Source organism: Ranitomeya variabilis, chromosome 2 (assembly GCF_051348905.1).
Source record: "Ranitomeya variabilis isolate aRanVar5 chromosome 2, aRanVar5.hap1, whole genome shotgun sequence".
NCBI lineage: Eukaryota > Metazoa > Chordata > Amphibia > Anura > Dendrobatidae > Ranitomeya > Ranitomeya variabilis.
In genome coordinates this window covers 394,386,844-394,404,873 of record NC_135233.1, presented here as the reverse complement: position 1 = coordinate 394,404,873, position 18,030 = coordinate 394,386,844, and positions in this window count along the sequence as shown.

The following is an 18,030-nucleotide window of genomic DNA, read 5'->3' as shown; positions in this document are numbered from 1 at the left end:
GCGCTCTGACACAAAGCTGCGCATGAACGACTGTTGCCTGGTGAAAGTGGGTGCTGATGAGTCACCGGTGCCCGCAGCAGGCACAGAATCCCCACGTCCCCTCCCTGCTCCGCGCCCACGCCCACGCCCACGTGCCTTACTCACTGCCTTCTTCATCTTGGTTGACTGATAAAGATAAGCAGAAAAGTACTAACGGATTTGTGTGCTTATTCCTGAGCAACTCCTCCTAACAGGTATAAGAAACACTAATTTTCTAAAGTGTGGACTAGACTTTAATATGAGCTAATGTGGCCTACAGAAATGTAAAGTGGTGTAACTGGTGTGTTTGGTGAACTTTATTATTTATTTCTTTTTTGGGGGCTGAACTGACAACAGATAGAGCTGCAGTCACACAGAGACCGTGCAGACAGACGTAAACGGCGCTGCAAGGCCCAAAAACCCTCCTCTACTTTATCCTATGTAGTGTTTTTCCACAAATTAGCTGGAGACGGGTGGAAAGACACTAATAGGATTTTTTTAAATTAATTAGCAGCAGACTACACTACTTGAAAAAAAATTAAAATTGATTTGGCGGTATGACGCAGTGAACAACCCTGAGCTGGAGACAACCAGGCTACGGCTGCTCACAGACTACAGGGCGAGCTGCAGTCACACGGAGACCGTGCAGACAGCCGTAAACGGTGCTGCAAGGCCCAAAAACCCTCCTCTACTTTATCCTATGTAGTGTTTTTCCACAAATTAGCTGGAGACGGGTGGAAAGACACTAATAGGATTTTTTTAAATTAATTAGCAGCAGACTACACTACTTGAAAAAAAATTAAAATTGATTTGGCGGTATGACGCAGTGAACAACCCTGAGCTGGAGACAACCAGGCTACGGCTGCTCACAGACTACAGGGCGAGCTGCAGTCACACGGAGACCGTGCAGACAGCCGTAAACGGCGCTGCAAGGCCCAAAAACCCTCCTCTACTTTATCCTATGTAGTGTTTTTCCACAAATTAGCTGGAGACGGGTGGAAAGACACTAATAGGATTTTTTTAAATTAATTAGCAGCAGACTACACTACTTGAAAAAAAATTAAAATTGATTTGGCGGTATGACGCAGTGAACAACCCTGAGCTGGAGACAACCAGGCTACGGCTGCTCACAGACTACAGGGCGAGCTGCAGTCACACGGAGACCGTGCAGACAGCCGTAAACGGCGCTGCAAGGCCCAAAAACCCTCCTCTACTTTATCCTATGTAGTGTTTTTCCACAAATTAGCTGGAGACGGGTGGAAAGACACTAATAGGATTTTTTTAAATTAATTAGCAGCAGACTACACTACTTGAAAAAAAATTAAAATTGATTTGGCGGTATGACGCAGTGAACAACCCTGAGCTGGAGACAACCAGGCTACGGCTGCTCACAGACTACAGGGCGAGCTGCAGTCACACGGAGACCGTGCAGACAGCCGTAAACGGCGCTGCAAGGCCCAAAAACCCTCCTCTACTTTATCCTATGTAGTGTTTTTCCACAAATTAGCTGGAGACGGGTGGAAAGACACTAATAGGATTTTTTTAAATTAATTAGCAGCAGACTACACTACTTGAAAAAAAATTAAAATTGATTTGGCGGTATGACGCAGTGAACAACCCTGAGCTGGAGACAACCAGGCTACGGCTGCTCACAGACTACAGGGCGAGCTGCAGTCACACGGAGACCGTGCAGACAGCCGTAAACGGCGCTGCAAGGCCCAAAAACCCTCCTCTACTTTATCCTATGTAGTGTTTTTCCACAAATTAGCTGGAGACGGGTGGAAAGACACTAATAGGATTTTTTAAAATTAATTAGCAGCAGACTACACTACTTGAAAAAAAATTAAAATTGATTTGGCGGTATGACGCAGTGAACAACCCTGAGCTGGAGACAACCAGGCTACGGCTGCTCACAGACTACAGGGCGAGCTGCAGTCACACGGAGACCGTGCAGACAGCCGTAAACGGCGCTGCAAGGCCCAAAAACCCTCCTCTACTTTATCCTATGTAGTGTTTTTCCACAAATTAGCTGGAGACGGGTGGAAAGACACTAATAGGATTTTTTAAAATTAATTAGCAGCAGACTACACTACTTGAAAAAAAATTAAAATTGATTTGGCGGTATGACGCAGTGAACAACCCTGAGCTGGAGACAACCAGGCTACGGCTGCTCACAGACTACAGGGCGAGCTGCAGTCACACGGAGACCGTGCAGACAGCCGTAAACGGCGCTGCAAGGCCCAAAAACCCTCCTCTACTTTATCCTATGTAGTGTTTTTCCACAAATTAGCTGGAGACGGGTGGAAAGACACTAATAGGATTTTTTAAAATTAATTAGCAGCAGACTACACTACTTGAAAAAAAAAAAAAAAAAAAAAGAACAGTATGAGGCAATGAACCACCCTCCCTGAACTGAATACAACCAGCTATGGATGGCCTATGTGGCTGCACTCAGACTAGAGAGTGGGCTGCACTCACACACACACACACACAGACCTTGCAGATCGCTGTGAAAACAGCGCTACAAGGCAAAAGCAAGGTGAATAGTAGGTGAACACAGCGGTTGCTAAATTAGCCTTTGGAAAGCACAAAGAAGCAAATCGCTATCTCTAAACTGTCCCTCAGTCAGCAAACAGCGTCCTGTCACTAACTGAATTCACAGCAGAGTGATCGCAAAATGGCGCCAGCGACTTTTAAACTGCATCATGACATCATTTCAGCAGCCAATCACAGCCTTGCCAGTAGTTTCATGCCCTCCATGCTAAACAGGATGTGCCCACACTTGGAATCATTCTCATTGGCTGAATTTCGGAATTTTGAATCTGGGAACTTCCGATTCCGGTATCCGATACGCGGCAAGTATCGGAATCCCGGTATCGGAATTCCGATACCGCAAGTATCGGCCGATACCCGATACTTGCGGTATCGGAATGCTCAACACTAGTTCCAACCCATTCAGCTTCTGTCTAACTTCCTATGTAACCCCCAGTTTTACCAGATTGTGAGGAGTGGCCTAATACATAGCACCCTTAGCTCCCCCTGGAGGCCAGACTGTGAAGTAAATTGGTGTCTTTGATACCTGGTCAGGTGAACTCCTTCAGTGCCATCAGACGTACCATAGACCCCTTAGCGGTGGAGCATCAGTACTGCAACGACCAGGACACTGGGGCGCTGCACGATCAACAATCACCAAGATGACTGTGTTCCCAGCTGAGGAGGGCAAATCAGTGATGAAATCCATGGAGATTTCCGTCCATGGCTTACTAGGTACCTCAAGAGGAAGTAGTGTGACAACAGGACGGGAGCGGGGCGTCTTAGCCCTAGCGCACGTGGTACAAGCTGACACGTATGAGACCACGTCCTGTCAGATCTTGGGCCACCAAAACCGACGTGACATCAACTCCAAGGTACCTCTAACCCCTGGGTGGCCAGCCAGGACAGCATCATGATGCTCCGCCAAAACCTTTAAACGGAGATGAAGCGGTACAAAAGATTTGTTGATGGGAAGCTCAGATCATACCTCCTCCTGAGTAGGGTTGAGCGACTTTCATTTTTTTAAGATCGAGTAGGGTTTTGGGAAACCCGATTTTGTCCAGAGTCGAGTCGAGTGCAGTCGGCCGATTATCGCTAAAAGTCGGGGATCGACCGAAACACGAAACCCAATGCAAGTCAATGGGGAAGCATAGTCGGCAGTGAGTGGAGGCCAGGAAAACACCTACAGTGCCCATTTTAATGCCAAAAACATCCATTCTTGTTTCTGAAGCTTGCCAATCTTAATTAACTGTATAATAATAGTTGGGCATAAGGAATTGGGGGAAAGTTGTGGGGGGAGTAGGGCTGGCTCAAGTTTTTCGTGGGCCCAGGAAATGCGGACTACGTCACGGCGGTGTTGCAGGGAAAGGTAAGTATTTAAAAGTTGCAAGTGCTGTGATCCTGAGCAAGCAGGGGGGGCCCACTCGTTCGCATTGCCACTGGCACAGGGCCCCTCAAAGTACGGCGGTGTGTTTGCATGGCGGGGGCGCCTCCCACCAGCAGCGACACTTTTGCGTACTCTGAGGGGCCCTGTGCCAGTGACGTCGCCAACGAGTATGCCCCCCCACCTGATGAAGGAACCTGCACTTTCATCTGCACCTTCCTCTTTGTCCCTGTGTAAGGTGGTATAACATGCGGGAAGGGGAACCTTACTTTCAGCAGGGTCAGATTCTGGCTGTGTAGAGTACAAGGGGAATGTAGTGGTCTAGGTCAATGTACCAGCAGACTCATTTAGCAGTGGCTGGGCAATGGGCAGGATGAGGAGGAAACAGATATAGGGCCAAAGAATAAAGTAGGCTACATGCAGTTCAAAATTGGTAACAGGACTAAACAGGCGGCATTGCTTTGTTCAGTGGAGTAGCAAACCCAAGAGCAGCAGACACTGTTTCAAGGGCCTAACCACACTAGTAGGCCAAATGCAGTTTAATATCTGATAGTATAGGGCGAAAGCCAGAATGTGGAAGCTCAGCTTTGTTCAGTTGAGGACAACACCAGGGAGGGGCAGACACCTTTAGTAGGCCGGAAAAGCCTATTGCATTTTTTAAAATGGTAATTTGGAGCAGAAGGTTGAAGCTCAGCTTTATTTAGTTGAGGGCAACACCAGGGAGGGGCAGAAGCCGTTAGTAGGCCCTAACCACCATTTTTTTTTTTTTTAAAACCACTTAATGAGAGCCGGAAGGTTGAAGCTCAGCTTTATTTAGTTGAGGACAACACCAGGGAGGGGCAGAAGCCGTTAGTAGGCCCTAACCACCATTTTTTTTTTAAAACCACATAATGAGAGCCGGAAGGTTGAAGCTCAGCTTTATTTAGTTGAGGACAACACCAGGGAGGGGCAGAAGCCGTTAGTAGGCCCTAACCACCATTTTTTTTTTAAAACCACTTAATGAGAGCCGGAAGGTTGAAGCTCAGCTTTATTTAGTTGAGGACAACACCAGGGAGGGGCAGAAGCCGTTAGTAGGCCCTAACCACCATTTTTTTTTTTTTTAAAACCACATAATGAGAGCCGGAAGGTTGAAGCTCAGCTTTATTTAGTTGAGGACAACACCAGGGAGGGGCAGAAGCCGTTAGTAGGCCCTAACCACCATTTTTTTTTTAAAACCACTTAATGAGAGCCGGAAGGTTGAAGCTCAGCTTTATTTAGTTGAGGACAACACCAGGGAGGGGCAGAAGCCGTTAGTAGGCCCTAACCACCATTTTTTTTTTTTAAACCACATAATGAGAGCCGGAAGGTTGAAGCTCAGCTTTATTTAGTTGAGGACAACACCAGGGAGGGGCAGAAGCCGTTAGTAGGCCCTAACCACCAATTTTTTTTTTTTTAAAACCACTTAATGAGAGCCGGAAGGTTGAAGCTCAGCTTTATTTAGTTGAGGACAACACCAGGGAGGGGCAGAAGCCGTTAGTAGGCCCTAACCACCATTTTTTTTTAAAAACCACTTAATGAGAGCCGGAAGGTTGAAGCTCAGCTTTATTTAGTTGAGGACAACACCAGGGAGGGGCAGAAGCCGTTAGTAGGCCCTAACCACCATTTTTTTTTTTAAAACCACATAATGAGAGCCGGAAGGTTGAAGCTCAGCTTTATTTAGTTGAGGACAACACCAGGGAGGGGCAGAAGCCGTTAGTAGGCCCTAACCACCATTTTTTTTTTTTTTAAAACCACTTAATGAGAGCCGGAAGGTTGAAGCTCAGCTTTATTTAGTTGAGGACAACACCAGGGAGGGGCAGAAGCCGTTAGTAGGCCCTAACCACCATTTTTTTTTTAAAACCACTTAATGAGAGCCGGAAGGTTGAAGCTCAGCTTTATTTAGTTGAGGACAACACCAGGGAGGGGCAGAAGCCGTTAGTAGGCCCTAACCACCATTTTTTTTTTTTAAACCACATAATGAGAGCCGGAAGGTTGAAGCTCAGCTTTATTTAGTTGAGGACAACACCAGGGAGGGGCAGAAGCCGTTAGTAGGCCCTAACCACCAATTTTTTTTTTTTTAAAACCACTTAATGAGAGCCGGAAGGTTGAAGCTCAGCTTTATTTAGTTGAGGACAACACCAGGGAGGGGCAGAAGCCGTTAGTAGGCCCTAACCAAAGTTGAAGGCCAAATGCAGTTTAATTTCTGATACTATAGGCCGAAAGCCAGAAGGTGGAAGTTCCGATTTAGACAGTGGAGGACAATTTGAATTAGGGACTGCAGACAGACTTAGTAGGCTGTCCCCTGTGGACCATGCATCCACCACATTAACCCATTGCGCCGTAATGGACACGTAATCTTCCGTGGCCATGCCTACAGGTCCATGCGTCTGTTGTCAGGTGCACCTTTGTACTCACAGATTGCCAGAGTGCATGGACAATGCGGTCTTCTACATGCTGGTGGAGGGTTGGGATGGCTTTTCTCGCAAAAGAAGTGTCGACTGGTTAGCTTGTAGCGTGGTACAGCGTAGTCCATCATGGCCTTATTAATAGTAAATAAAATATATAACTAGGCTCTATGAACTTTTAAATAGGTTCCAGGGGTACACGGGCAGCATTGGTGTGGTCAGTGGAGGAGTATTGCAAGTAGGGGCTGCAGACAGGCTATCAAAGGCCTAAAATAACAAACAGTAGGCAGTCATGGCAGTTTTACATCGGTTACATGGATACACAGGCAGGCACTCCAGGCAGCATTGTGCTCAGTGGAGGAGTATTGCAAGTAGGGGCCGCAGACAGGCTATCAAAGGCCTAAAATAACAAACAGTAGGCAGTCATGGCAGTTTTACATCGGTTACATGGATACACAGGCAGGCACTCCAGGCAGCATTGTGGTCAGTGGAGGAGTATTGCAAGTAGGGGCCGCAGACAGGCTATCAAAGGCCTAAAATAACAAACAGTAGGCAGTCATGGCAGTTTTACATCGGTTACATGGATACACAGGCAGCTAGGTGGTGAGTGGAGGAGTATTTAAAGTAAGGACCGCAGACAGGCTATCAAAGGCCTAACATAACAAACAATAGGCTCATGGCAGTTTTACAGCGGTTACATGGATACACGGGCAGGCAGCTTGGTGGTGAGTGGAGGAGTATTTAAAGTATGGACCGCAGACAGGCTTCGAAGGCCTAACACAATAAAATGGGCTGGCTGTAGGCACTTTAAAATTGGTTCCAGGGGTACACGGGCAGCAGTGGTCTGGTCAGTGGAGGCCTAGTGGAAGGAGGGACCGCAGACAGGCTTCGAAGGCCTAACACAATAAAATGGGCTGGCTGTAGGCACTTTAAAATTGGTTCCAGGGGTACACGGGCAGCAGTGGTCTGGTCAGTGGAGGCCTAGTGGAAGTATGGACCGCAGACAGGCTTCGAAGGCCTAACACAATAAAATGGGCTGGCTGTAGGCACTTTAAAATTGGTTCCAGGGGTACACGGGCAGCAGTGGTCTGGTCAGTGGAGGCCTAGTGGAAGGAGGGACCGCAGACAGGCTTCGAAGGCCTAACACAATAAAATGGGCTGGCTGTAGGCACTTTAAAATTGGTTCCAGGGGTACACGGGCAGCAGTGGTCTGGTCAGTGGAGGCCTAGTGGAAGGAGGGACCGCAGACAGGCTTCGAAGGCCTAACACAATAAAATGGGCTGGCTGTAGGCACTTTAAAATTGGTTCCAGGGGTACACGGGCAGCAGTGGTCTGGTCAGTGGAGGCCTAGTGGAAGTATGGACCGCAGACAGGCTTCGAAGGCCTAACACAATAAAATGGGCTGGCTGTAGGCACTTTAAAATTGGTTCCAGGGGTACACGGGCAGCAGTGGTCTGGTCAGTGGAGGCCTAGTGGAAGGAGGGACCGCAGACAGGCTTCGAAGGCCTAACACAATAAAATGGGCTGGCTGTAGGCACTTTAAAATTGGTTCCAGGGGTACACGGGCAGCAGTGGTCTGGTCAGTGGAGGACTAGTGGAAGGAGGGAGCGCAGAAAGGCTTCAAAGGCCTAAAATAACAAACAATAGGCTCATGGCAGTTTTACAGCGGTTACATGGATACACGGGCAGGCAGCTTGGTGGTCAGTGGAGGAGTAGGGACCGCAGACAGGCTATCAAAGGCCTAAAATAACAAACAATAGGCTCATGGCAGTTTTACAGCGGTTACATGGATACACGGGCAGGCAGCTTGGTGCTGAGTGGAGGAGTAGTGCAAGGAGTGTCTGTCCCAGTACTCCCAAAATATAAATAGATGTTAATGTCTCGCAAAACAACCAAAACAAAAAAAAAGATGGCATACTTAGGTACAGGGGTGGGCTCATCTGCTGTGTTTCTGACATAGTAATTTGGCAGTAACTATTTAATGGTGCCAATATAGGACACAGACACAGACTACTTTAAGTTGCATCATAGATGTCTACAAATTTGTATTGTCAGTGCCAGACATTGAATGATGTCAGCGAATAGACTAAAGATTGGTGGAGCTGTGCGACATAATTTTGCACGTAGTACAGCCCAGTTTGAGCTGGGGTAGGGGGGAACTCTCTTGAGGCCGGCGGGACCGCCCCAGGGCCACTCATGTTACAACGGTGTGTCTGACGTTGGGTGCGCACCACCACCGCCAGAGACACTACATTGTACTATGAGGGACCCAGTAGCAATGCCGTCAACCAAAAGCGAGCACACCCACCTCTTCAGACAAACAGCAGTCTCACGGGTGCTTGCGCCAAGTCGCGATACCACGGCCCCGTGTGGGGAGTTTGGCCATTTAGGGAGGTGTAAACATGTCGTATGCTGTACAATCTGCAGCAGCAAATTAGACATTAGAAAAGTAATTCACAGGCAAGAGCTTTTCATAGGAAAGCTAGGTGTCGGCCGGGCAAGGTGGGGCAAAAGATTTTGAAATCCAGTTGTGGTTCATTTTAATGAATGTTAGATCGTCAACATTTTGGGTAGCCAGACGAGTCCTTTTTTCGGTTAATATTGACCCTGCAGCACTGAATACTCTTTCTGATAGGACACTTGCTGCCGGGCAAGCAAGCTCCTGCAATGCATATTCTGCCAATTCTGGCCAGGTGTCTAATTTGGAGGCCCAGTAATCAAATGGGAATGACGGTTGAGGGAGAACATCGATAAGGGATGAAAAATAGTTAGTAACCATACTGGACAAATGTTGTCTCCTGTCACTTTCAATTGATGCAGCAGTACCTGTCCTGTCTGCGGTCATAGCAAAATCACTCCACAACCTGGTCAGAAAACCCCTCTGTCCAACGCCACTTCTGATGTGTGCACCCCTAACACTCCTAGTCTGCTGCCCCCTGGAGCTCGTGTGAGAACGATCACGTGCGCTGTGTGCTGGGAATGCCTGAAGCAAACGGTCAACAAGAGTTGATTGTTTGGTTGCTAATATTAGTTCCAAGTTCTCATGTGGCATAACATTTTGCAATTTGCCTTTATAGCGTGGATCAAGGAGGCAGGCCAACCAGTAATCGTCATCGTTCATCATTTTCGTAATGCGTGTGTCCCTTTGTAGGATACGTAAGGCATAATCCGCCATGTGGGCCAAAGTTCCACTTGTCAAATCTCCGGTTGTGATTGGTTGAGGGGCAGTTGCAGGCAAATCTACGTCACTTGTGTCCCTCAAAAAACCAGAACCCGGCCGTGACACGCAACCAATTTCCTGTGCCCCCGTGAAAGTTTCCGCATTAAAAATATACTCATCCCCATCATCCTCCTCGTCCTCCACCTCCTCTTCGCCCGCTACCTCGTCCTGTACACTGCCCTGACCAGACAATGGCTGACTGTCATCAAGGCTTCCCTCTTCCTCTGGTGCAGACGCCTGCTCCTTTATGTGCGTCAAACTTTGCATCAGCAGACGCATTAGGGGGATGCTCATGCTTATTACGGCGTTGTCTGCACTAACCAGCCGTGTGCATTCCTCAAAACACTGAAGGACTTGACACATGTCTTGTATCTTCGACCACTGCACACCTGACAACTCCATGTCTGCCATCCTACTGCCTGCCCGTGTATCCTCCCACAAATAAATAACAGCACGCCTCTGTTCGCACAGTCTCTGAAGCATGTGCAGTGTTGAGTTCCACCTTGTTGCAACGTCTATGATTAGGCGATGCTGGGGAAGGTTCAAAGACCGCTGATAGGTCTGCATACGGCTGGCGTGTACAGGCGAACGTCGGATATGTGAGCAAAGTGCACGCACTTTGAGGAGCAGGTCGGAGAACCCAGGATAAGTTTTCAATAAGCACTGCACCACCAGGTTTAAGGTGTGAGCCAGGCAAGGAATGTGTTTCAGTTGGGAAAGGGAGATGGCAGCCATGAAATTCCTTCCGTTATCACTCACTACCTTGCCTGCCTCAAGATCTACTGTGCCCAGCCACGACTGCGTTTCTTGTTGCAAGAACTCGGACAGAACTTCCGCGGTGTGTCTGTTGTCGCCCAAACACTTCATAGCCAATACAGCCTGCTGACGCTTGGCAGTAGCTGGCCCATAATGGGACAACTGGTGTGCAACAGTGTCATCTGCCGATGGAGTGGTTGGCCGACTGCGTTCTGTGGAAGAGCTGTAGCTTCTGCAGGAGGACGAGGAGGAGGAGGAGGGGGTGCGAACGCCTACAGCCAACTGTTTCCTAGACCGTGGGCTAGGCACAACTGTCCCTAAATTGATGTCGCCTGTGGACCCTGCATCCACCACATTCACCCAGTGTGCCGTGATGGACACATAACGTCCCTGGCCATGCCTACTGGTCCATGCATCTGTAGTCAGGTGCACCTTTGTACTCACAGATTGCCTGAGTGCATGGACGATGCGCTGTTTAACATGCTGGTGCAGGGCTGGGATGGCTTTTCTGGAAAAAAAGTGTCGACTGGGTAGCTCGTATCGTGGTTCAGCGTACTCCATCAGGGCTTTGAAAGCTTCGCTTTCAACTAACCGGTAGGGCATCATCTCTAACGAGATTAGTCTAGCTATGTGGGCGTTAAAACCCTGTGTACGCGGATGCGAGGATAAGTACTTCCTTTTTCTAACCAGAGTCTCATGTAGGGTGAGCTGGACTGGAGAGCTGTAGATCGTGGAACTTTCGGGTGTGCCGGTGGACATGGCAGACTGAGAGACGGTTGGAGACGGTATTGTTTCCGCCGGTGCCCTACATGCAATATTTCCTCCTACAAAACTGGTGATTCCCTGACCCTGACTGCTTTTGGCTGGCAAAGAAACCTGCACAGATACTGCCGGTGGTGCGGAAAATGGTGGCCTTACAGTGACGGAAGGGATGTTGCGTTGCTGACTAGCTTCATTGGCCGAGGGTGCTACAACCTTGAGGGACGTTTGGTAGTTAGTCCAGGCTTGAGAATGCATGGTGGTTAAGTGTCTATGCATGCAACTAGTATTTAGACTTTTCAGATTCTGACCTCTGCTTAAGCTAGTTGAACATTTTTGACAGATGACTTTGCGCTGATCAGTTGGATGTTGTTTAAAAAAATGCCAGACTGCACTCTTCCTAGACTCTGATCCCTTTTCAGGGATTGCAGACTGAGCTTTAACCGGATGGCAACGCTGTGCTCCAACAGGTTTTGGCTTTGACACGCGTTTTGGTCCAGATACGGGCCCGGCAGATGGAACCTGTTGCGATGTTGATGCCTGCTGCGGCCCCTCCTCCACCTCCGCTTCTGAACTACTGCCGCCTGCACCCTGTTCCCCCAATGGCTGCCAATCGGGGTCAATAACTGGGTCATCTATTACCTCCTCTTCGAGCTCGTGTGCAACTTCGTCTGTGTCACTGTGTCGGTCGGTGGTATAGCGTTCGTGGCGGGGCAACATAGTCTCATCAGGGTCTGATTGTGGATCTGTACCCTGAGAGGGCAATGTGGTGGTCTGAGTCAAAGGAGCAGCATAGTACTCTGGCTGTGGCTGTGCATCAGTGCACTCCATGTCAGAATATACTTGTAATGGGCATGGCCTGTTAAATGTTTCACTTTCTAAGCCAGGGACGGTATGTGTAAAGAGCTCCATGGAGTGACCCGTTGTGTCGCCTGCTGCATCCTTCTCTCTTGTTGTAGTTTTTGCTGAGGAGGACAAGGAAGCGACTTGTCCCTGACCGTGAACATCCACAAGCGACGCGCTGCTTTTACATTTACCAGTTTCGGAAGAGGAGGCAAAAGAGCTAGAGGCTGAGTCTGCAATGTAAGCCAAAACTTGCTGTTGCTGCTCCGCCTTTAAAAGCGGTTTTCCTACTCCCAGAAAAGAGAGCGTTCGAGGCCTTGTGTAGCCTGACGACGAAACTGGCTCCACAGCTCCAGACTTAGGTGGAATATTTTTATCCCCACGACCACCTGATGCTCCACTACCACTACCATCATTACCAGCTGACAATGAACGCCCACGACGACCTCTTGCACCAGACTTCCTCATTGTTTTAAAATCTTAACCAAAGTAACTTTATTTGTTGCTATCAAACAACTTACACGGTGAGCTATAACTTCAGTATGATTTCAATATCCCTTAACAGGTTGGTGAGACCACAAGGAAAATCAGGCACAATGTTACACACTCTGTTTTCTGTGGCACAAAATCACAGAGATGACACACACGCAGGACTGTCACTCAAGCACTAATGTCAATATTAATCTCCCACCTAATTTATTTATTTTTTTTTCTCAGGGAGACTTTAGAAACCAAATAATATTAAAAAAAAAAAAAAAAAGGCTTTCTATGGCCCACAATTAGAGAGAGAGAGGTGGCACAACCAGGAGTCAAGACTGGCGCACAAGCTGAAAGGGCAATATTACTCTCCCACTGTTTTTTATGTTTTTTTTGTTTTTTTCAGGGAGACTTTAGAAACCAAATAATATTAAAAAAACCAAAAAAAAAAAAGGCTTTCTATGGCCCACTGAATGAAAGGGAGAGAGGTGGCACACCCAGGAGTCAAGACTGGCACACAAGCTGAAAGGGCAATATTACTCTCCCACTGTTTTTTTAGGTTTTTTTTTTTTTTTCAGGGAGAATTAGAAACCAAATAATATTAAAAAAAAAAAAAATAGGCTTTCTATGGCCCACTGAATGAAAGGGAGAGAGGTGGCACACCCAGGAGTCAAGACTGGCACACAAGCTGAAAGGGCAATATTACTCTCCCACTGTTTTTTTATGTATTTTTTGTTTTTTCAGGGAGACTTTAGAAACCCAATAATATTTTAAAAAAAAAATAAATAGGCTTTCTATGGCCCACTGAATGAGAGGGAGAGAGGTGGCACACCCAGGAGTCAAGACTGGCACACAAGCTGAAAGGGCAATATTACTCTCCCACTGTTTTTTTAGGTTTTTTTTTTTTTTTCAGGGAGAATTAGAAACCAAATAATATTAAAAAAAAAAAAAAAAAAAAAAAAAATAGGCTTGCTATAGCCCACTGAATGAGAGATAGCACACACAGCAGTGGCACACAAGCCCTTACTGAGGCCAATATTTTTCTCCCACTGATTGATGTAGTGTTTTTGTGTTGAGGTAGAATTTAGAACACAAATCACGGAAAAAATAAATAGGCTTTCTATGGCCCACTGAATGAAAGGGAGAGAGGTGGCACACCCAGGAGTCAAGACTGGCACACAAGCTGAAAGGGCAATATTACTCTCCCACTGTTTTTTTATGTATTTTTTGTTTTTTTCAGGGAGACTTTAGAAACCCAATAATATTTAAAAAAAAAAATAAATAGGCTTTCTATGGCCCACTGAATGAGAGGGAGAGAGGTGGCACACCCAGGAGTCAAGACTGGCACACAAGCTGAAAGGGCAATATTACTCTCCCACTGTTTTTTTAGGTTTTTTTTTTTTTTCAGGGAGACTTTTGAAACCAAATAATATTAAAAAAAAAAAAAAAAAAAAAATATAGGCTTGCTATAGCCCACTGAATGATAGCGCACACACAGCAGTGGCACACAAGCCCTGACTGAGGCCAATATTTTTCTCCCACTGATTGATGTAGTGTTTCTGTGTTGAGGTAGATTTTAGAACACAAATCACGGAAAAAATAAATAGGCTTTCTATGGCCCACTCAGTGAGAGATGGCACACACAGGGATGGCACTGTAGCAGAAATGCCAATCTTAATCTCCCACAAAAAAAAAACAAAAAAAAAAAAAAACTGTCCTACAATTACTATCTCCCTGCAGTAATGTAAGCCAGGTATGGCAGGCAGCAATAGGAGTGGACTGATGCACAAATTAAATAAAAAGTGTGGACAAACAAAAAAGATAGCTGTGCAGAAAGGAAGGAACAAGAGGATATGTGCTTTGAAAAAAGCAGTTGGTTTCCACAGTGGCGTACACACAGCAATACAGCTATCACGGAGCCTTCTAGGGCAGCCCAATGAGCTACAGCGCTGAGGGGAAAAAAAAAAAAAAATAGCTTCCACTGTTCCTGCACACCGAAGGTGGTGTTGGACAGTGGAAATCGCTGCAGCACAAGCGGTTTGGTGGTTAGTGGACCCTGCCTAACGCTCTCCCTGCTTCTGACGAAGCGGCAGCAACCTGTCCCTAAGCTCAGATCAGCAGCAGTAAGATGGCGGTCGGCGGGAACGCCCCTTTATAGCCCCTGTGACGCCGCAGACAGCAAGCCAATCACTGCAATGCCCTTCTCTAAGATGGTGGGGACCAGGATCTATGTCATCACGCTGCCCACACTCTGCGTTCACCTTCATTGGCTGAGAAATGGCGCTTTTCGCGTCATTGAAACGCGACTTTGGCGCGAAAGTCGCGTACCGCATGGCCGACAAGCACAGGGGTCGGATCGGGTTTCATGAGACGCCGACTTAGCCAAAAGTCGGCGACTTTTGAAAATGATCGACCCGTTTCGCTCAACCCTACTCCTGAGCCTTGGCAATCTCAGCCTCAACCTCGGTAGTGAGAGCCGAAACCACAACACCCTTTTGGAGGATGGGTACTGGATCCTCCCGAGGTTCTCCCCCCGGAAAACACCTGGACAGAGCATCTGCCTTAGTGTTTTTAGACCCCGGTCTGTAAGTGACAACAAAATTGAACCACATGAAAAACAATGCCCAGCGAGCCTGCCTGGGGGACAGACGCTTGGCTGACTCCAAATACAGCAGATTCTTATGATCGGTAATAACAGTAACCTGATGTACCGACCCCTCCAAGAAGTGTCGCCATTCCTCAAAGGCCAACTTGATTGCCAACAACTCCCTGTTGCCGATATCGTAGTTACATTCGGCGGACGACAGTTTCTTGGAGAAATAGGCGCATGGACGCAAATCACTCAAAGATGAGCCTTGTGATAGTACCGCCCCCACACCAACCTCAGACGCATCGACTTCCACAACAAAAGGTTTTGATACGTCTGGCTGCACAAGAATGGGGGCTGAAACAAAACTGTTCTTAAGAAATTCAAATGCGCGCACAGCAGCCTCAGGCCAAACGGAGAAATTGGTACCCATTTTAGTCATGTCAGTTAGCGGTTTAGCAATGATGGAAAAATCCTTGATAAATTTCCTATAGTAGTTAGAAAACCCAAGGAACCGCTGAAGTGCTTTCAGGTTATCAGGCCGTTCCCAATGCAGCACCGCTTGCACCTTAGCGGCGTCCATTTTAAAACCAGAAGCAGACACAATATAACCCAAGAAAGGCAACTCTTGAACAGAAAATACACATTTCTCAAGTTTAGCATACAGCTTATTCTCTCTGAGAAGCTGTAACACCTGCCTGACATGATCTAAATGAGTATCACGGTCGCAAGAATATATGAGAATGTCATCTAGGTACACGATAACGAATTTCCCCAAAACATGCGAAAACACATCATTAATGAAATGTTGGAACACTGCAGGTGCGCTAGTCAACCCAAATGGCATCACCAAATTTTCAAAATGACCCTCAGGGGTATTAAAAGCCGTCTTCCACTCATCACCTTGACGGACTCTTATGAGGTTGTACGCCCCCCTGAGGTCAAGCTTGGTAAACCACTTAGCACCTGCCACCTGGTTGAACAAATCTGGTATCAGTGGCATAGGGTATGGATCAAGAATAGTGTTGAGCATTCCGATACCGCAAGTATCGGGTATCGGCCGATACTTGCGGGTATCGGAATTCAGATACCGAGATCCGATACTTTTGTGGTATCGGGTATCGGTATCGAAACAACATTAATGTAATAATAATGTGTAAAAGAGAGAATTAAAATAAAAAATATTGCTATACTCACCTCTCCGACGCAGCCTGGACCTCACCGAGGGAACCGGCAGCATTCTTTGCTTAAAATTCACGCATTTACTTCCTTACGTGAAGTCCCGGCTTGTGATTGGTCGCGTGCCGCCCATGTGGCCGCGACGCAACCAATCACAGCAAGCCGTGACGTAATTTCAGGTCCTTCAGGATTTTAAAATTACGTTCTGGCTTGTGATTGGTCGCGTCGCGGTCACATGGGCGACGCGACCAATCACAAGCCATGACGTCACGGGAGGCTGGACACGCGCGCATTTTAAAATGCGCGCGTGTCCTGCCTCCCGTGACGTCCCGGCTTGTGATTGGTCGCGTCGCCCATGTGGCCGCGACGCGACCAATCACAGCAAGCCGTGACGTAATTTCAGGTCCTTCAGGATTTTAAAATTACGTTCTGGCTTGTGATTGGTCGCGTCGCGGTCACATGGGCGACGCGACCAATCACAAGCCGTGATGTTACGGGAGGCTGGACACGCGCGCATTTTAAAATGCGCGCGTGTCCTGCCTCCCGTGACGTCCCGGCTTGTGATTGGTCGCGTCGCCCATGTGGCCGCGACGCGACCAATCACAGCAAGCCGTGACGTAATTTCAGGTCCTTCAGGATTTTAAAATTACGTTCTGGCTTGTGATTGGTCGCGTCGCGGTCACATGGGCGACGCGACCAATCACAAGCCATGACGTCACGGGAGGCTGGACACGCGCGCATTTTAAAATGCGCGCGTGTCCTGCCTCCCGTGACGTCCCGGCTTGTGATTGGTCGCGTCGCCCATGTGGCCGCGACGCGACCAATCACAGCAAGCCGTGACGTAATTTCAGGTCCTTCAGGATTTTAAAATTACGTTCTGGCTTGTGATTGGTCGCGTCGCGGTCACATGGGCGACGCGACCAATCACAAGCCGTGACGTCACGGGAGGCAGGACACGCGCGCATTTTAAAATGCGCGCGTGTCCTGCCTCCCGTGACGTCACGGCTTGTGATTGGTCGCGTCGCCCATGTGACCGCGACGCGACCAATCACAAGCCAGAACGTAATTTTAAAATCCTGAAGGACCTGAAATTACGTCACGGCTTGCTGTGATTGGTCGCGTCGCGGCCACATGGGCGGCACGTGACCAATCACAAGCCGGGACTTCACATAAGGAAGTAAACGCGCGAATTTTAAGCAAAGAACGCTGCCGGTTCCCTCGGGGAGGTCCAGGCTGCGTCGGAGAGGTGAGTATAGCAATATTTTTTATTTTAATTCTTTCTTTTACACATTAATATGGATCCCAGGGCCTGAAGGAGAGTTTCCTCTCCTTCAGACCCTGGGAACCATCAGGGATACCGTCCGATACTTGAGTCCCATTGACTTGTATTGGTATCGGGTATCGGTATCGGATTGGATCCGATACTTTGCCGGTATCGGCCGATACTTTCCGATACCGATACTTTCAAGTATCGGACGGTATCGCTCAACACTAATCACGAACCGTAATCTGGTTCAATTCCCTGAAATCCAAACACGGGCGTAATCCGCCATCTTTCTTCTTCACGAAGAAGAACCCTGCTGCCACAGGCGAGGATGAAGGCCTGATGTGCCCTTTGCTCAAACTTTCAGCAATGTAATCCTTTAATGCTTGTCTCTCCGGACCGGAGATGTTAAACATCCTTGCTTTAGGCAATTTAGCCCCTGGTTTAAATCTGATAGTACAGTCATAGGGGCGATGTGGCGGCAACTCTGAACAACCCTTCTCAGAGAACACATCCACAAAATCCAGAAGTGACTCCGGAACGCTTGAAGTCACAGCAGACACACACGTGGCCAGGCAATTCTCCTGG